The sequence below is a fragment of the Grammomys surdaster genome, unplaced genomic scaffold, assembly GCF_004785775.1.
Source record: "Grammomys surdaster isolate TR1022 unplaced genomic scaffold, NIH_TR_1.0 142, whole genome shotgun sequence".
Classification (NCBI taxonomy): Eukaryota; Metazoa; Chordata; class Mammalia; order Rodentia; family Muridae; genus Grammomys; species Grammomys surdaster.
The window spans coordinates 6,370,228-6,375,001 of NW_021604600.1; positions in this window are offsets into that span (position 1 = coordinate 6,370,228).

A 4,774-nucleotide genomic window follows, 5' to 3' on the forward strand; every position below is an offset into this window, starting at 1 on the left:
GAGTACTTCCGTTTCCCCCCGCCCGCGCTGTTGCTATGGCGCCTCGGCACCTGTGGGCTGCGTTCCGAGCTACGCGGTTTCCCGCGCGGTTTTCATACTTCCCGGAACAGTTTCCGCCGCCCCCGCCTCTCGCTCTCTGGAGGGAAGCCCACGGCGGGACAGTCCACGGCCTGTGTCGTAGTAAAATTAATGCAGGCTTTAGACTGGAGACGAAGAATGTGGCTCTTGTTTCCCTTTAGCCTGAACTACAATCTTGGCTCCACCGCTACTACATGGAGCTACTAAGTGGAGTTAAAACAGTCGGTTCTGGGAGTTGGCTAGTATAACTGTAAAGTGCTTGCTGACCAGGCAGAGAGACCTTGTATCAAAAAAAACAAAGTGAAGGCCTTCTGAGGTCATCTAACGTTGACCTCTGGTCTCCACACACACACACACCAGTCCTGAATACGAAATTTAAAAGAGCTAATTGTTAATATATAGGTGATCCCACTGGCCTGCTCTCGGGGGCCTAGCCGCTGCTTAAGTCCTCAGCCAGGCGCGTGTTGCGGATAAACTCCCCAGCCATTCTAGAGCTCTCTCTGTTTTCTGTCGCTCTGCCTTCCGTTTCTCTTTTGCTAGACTTTCTCCCTGTCTCATGGCGACTTCTCTGGCCTCGTTCTCTGAGACCATTGAACCCGCCCGAGAGTTGCCCCCAGTAAACCTGCTTTTATATTTTTAATTTAGCTTGATCTGGCTTATTACATCAGCGGAGAAGTTTACTACCTGGAGCAGAAACTTTTTACTAATGTGCAGAGAGAACTAGGACAGCAGCTGAGAAGTGTGGTGTGGTAAGGTACTGCTGGTTAAGCCTTAGCCACGCTCACCTAATTGTGAGACGTGATGAAATTGCCAAAAGGAATAACTTCAAAGAAGTCTCTTCAGCTGACTGCTGAAGGCATTTCCTTCCCGTGCATTCCAGACTCAGAACCTCAGAGCTGGAAATGCAGCCTCGCCCAGGAAAAGTGACTAATTATACAACTGTACAAACTGCACAGTCTAATCTCTGTGAAAGCACACACGGCCTCTCGGCACCCTTGGCGTCTTGGACAGCTTCTTAACTCTGGAGAGATCTCCAACTGAGTAGGGAGACTAACAATACAGAGGTCGTTAAAAGCTTGGAGGTGGAAGGCGGAGATCAAATCCTGGTTCTTAAACCCCAAGCTCTAGAACAAAGCACTCAGTCAACCCCTAGCCTTCTTCAGACATGTTTAAAAGCTTTAAGTCCGCTTTCCCTAATGCTCCTGGGGCTCCTGAAAAGTCCTTTTGTTACTTGTTTGTCTGATCGACTTGGACCAGGTGTAATCTGCTACCTGGATTCCCTGAATGCTTAAACCTGTGAGATAGTCTCCATTCTCCCTCAACTCTCTGCCCCTTCTCAGGCTGCTTTCTAGCTTAGCCAGTCAGGATTGTGGGGTTGAATCTCAGTCATTGAGGAACAACCAATCCCCTTGAATTGAGGATAACACAGAGGGCATTTGGTTATGTGTAATCTGCTAATCAAGCATGGCATACCATTTTGACAAAAAAAAAAAAAAAAAAAAAAAAAAAAGTACTGCCTTGCTGGGTAACTTTTGTCTTGGTGGTGTATTTCTTTGTGTGACACCAAAATACTCATTTTTCAACTAGACTCACATGGTAGAAAATCTGACTCCCCAAAGTTGCCCTCTATACATGCAACCCCCCCCCCCACAAATATAATCAAAGTCAGGGCATCTCACAGAAGACTGTGACATATCCAGACAATCTGAAAAACAGGACATCTGGCCACCATGGGCCAGCGTTTTGCCTTGGCAGAGTCTGTTTGGAGCTGAGGAGACCCTCACCTCTGTTGTCATGACGATGTGTTTTCCTCTTGTGCAAGGCAGAAAAGCTGAGAAGCAAAGATAGAACCCAGGAACAGCAGCAATCCCAGAGACCAAGGCCCAAGAGAGGAGGAGGAAAGAAGTGGAGGCTCCAAAGAGGGCAATGTGCAGGGCAGCCCAAACCAGGATGACTTAGGCTATGCGTGGGAGTGTCAGAGTATCAGAGGAGCTCCTAAAGGATGATCCATAGGTCTGCAGTTTAGATGGCATCTGTTTCCATAGGGCAGCCAGGAATCCAGAACAGACTCCAAAAGGAGTGAAACATCGAAGCAAGGGCAGCTGAGCATTCTCTTAGGAAGAGTGGTGTAGAAAGGGACCCCTTGAAAACTCAGAAGCTGGCTGGAATAAAGGCACTGGTGCCTCAGTGTCTTCTATTTCCTCTATAGAGGAGTCTCACGCTGCCTAGTGATGCTGAGGAAATGCTGGGGAGGAAGGTGAGAGGATGGAGCCAGAACACTTGGAGCACACATCAAGATGAATGCAGAAGGGGAGCAAAGCTTGACACCATGACTGCAGAAGTGATAGCTATCTGAGCCCAGAGGCAAAGCTAATCCGCCTTCATCTTTGGTAGGCCTGTGCAGCTGACCCCCTGGACAGCACATGTCAGGCGGTGCTTTGAAGTGATGCTCTGTGATCATGACAGAAACCAGAGGATAGTGGATATTTCTGTTCAACCCAGGACACAGGGAAGTTTTGGCAATGGAGAATGAATAGGCTAGGTCAGTCAGAGGGCCCAGTGAGGTGAACTGGCTCAGTGAGCCTGAGAATGCAGTGTTGAAATCCAGTCACCTTGCTGGCAGCAGCCTTCCTTTAGCACAGGCACATTCTGAGGCATGGCCTATCCATGTGTGTAACAGACTTCCAGCTGCCAGGATTTCTCACCCGGGGACATGAGCTTACAGCAAAGAGAGCACTGGTCTGGAAATCAGAAAGCAAAGCTGCAGGCTTCTGCTGTGAAACCACCCCTATCCTCAGAAAAGTATTACCGCCATTTCTGCTATGTGGGCTCTTGACTCCTCTCTTCAGAGCCCCTCTGTGCTGTCTGTCTGTCCATGGCATTAATAACTCTTCTAATAAACTCCACACTCTCAACAGTTCATCTCAGTGTCCCTTGAGCCCACGTCCAAGACCTTTCTATAGGAACAAATATGAGAAATGACTAGGGTCCACCAGAAATAACAGGTTCCCCACAGGACACAAGTCACCCCAGTATTGAAGACGTGAAGTCTCTTTTTGGCTCTCTGTTTACCACTTTGCTATGCCAAGCCACTCATGACAACATCTCAGCTCACAGGCTCCCAAGCAAAGTCAGAGAGCTTCACTCACATAAAAAAGGAGGGGGGGGCTGGTGAGATACCCTGAGGAGGTTGAGGTAGGGGGTCAAGGCCTGGGTTGAAGAGGAAGATGAAGGCCAGGGGTCGCACTGAGCAGATGGGTCATTTGCCAGAAGACAGTGGAAAGGGTCAGAGAGGAAGTGATTGTAACTTTGTAGTGTCGAGAAAGAGCTTTGATGGCATCTGTTCTTTTCACATATTCTTGGAACAGGTACGGAAGCTGACTGAGTGCTGGGCCTCAAAGCTTTAGCAACTTCCAGAGAATCTTCAGATCACACTCAATGAGCCACAGCATAGTGAGACTGGAAGTCAACAATAGAGCAGACCAGAAGCCTTTGCGCAAACTGTACCCAAAGTCAGTTAGGACAGCTGCTTCCGAGGAAGGGGCCAGGAAATCAGACGATCTTTTTTTCTTTTTTTCTCTTTTACTGTACGCACCTATTTGCAAAAAAATAAAATTAAAAATTGTAAGTATACATTTCAGTTTTCTTTCTGAAGCTAAGTGATGCATAAGGCAGTGCACACACAGGCTTCCCTATGTTCATCTTTACGGCCTTTCTGAAAAAGTATTTTTGACATACATTTAAAAAAAAACAGGAAAATAGCCTATCTGGAAACTGGAAAATATATTCAGGTTAACAAGAGAATCGGTATGGAAATTCCAGAACACTCAGGAGTGAGTGCATGAAGCTGGCAAAGCAGTCTGCAGACCGAAGACAGAAATTAGAAGGGAATGAGGGTGAGACCTGGGGTAGCAAGACAGCCTGGGACCCAACAGACCAGCAATTCAAGCTAATGGACAGTATCATGGGGTAAGTTACTCAGTTAAGTGGCAGGAAAATGTCATCTAAACAGAGAAAGCAGAAGGAAGGGCATAATAATAGAAAAGCAGAAATGGGTTACAAATGGGTAACAAAATGAAGTTATAGAAACCAAAAGCTAGTACTCTGTTACAGACCCGTGAAATAGAAACAATAATAACATTGTTTGTAAGATGGCACAAACAATATTATAAATGGCAAAGGAGACACAGCAGACACAGTGACACTCAGAGGAAGCATAAGAAGCTGATGGGCAATTTGGTGGGGGGAAGGGCAGGACTTTCCACAATCACTTCAGGATGCTGGAGATCTTTCTGCCCTCCACCTCCAGGGGCTGGGATACAGGTTTGCACCACCAGGCCTCACTCAGCATAAACAACTTGAGGTGAAAGTTTTTGGAAAGTTAGGATAAGTTAAAGAGATACTTTCTGCCAGGCAGTGGTGGCATACTCACGCACACACGCACACATGCCTTTAATCCCAGCACTTGGGAGGCAGAGGCAGGTGGAGTTCTGAGTTCGAGGCCAACCTGGTCTACAGAGTGAGTTCCAGGACAGCCAGGGCTGCACAGAGAAACCCTGTCTTGGAAAAAAAAAAAAAGAGAGAGAGAGAGAGATACTTTCTTGATAAGAATGCAAATTCTGAAACTTGGCTACAGAATAAAAGTAGAGCAGTAATTATCAGTGAAGTTGAAATAATAAGAATGGATCTGCTCCAG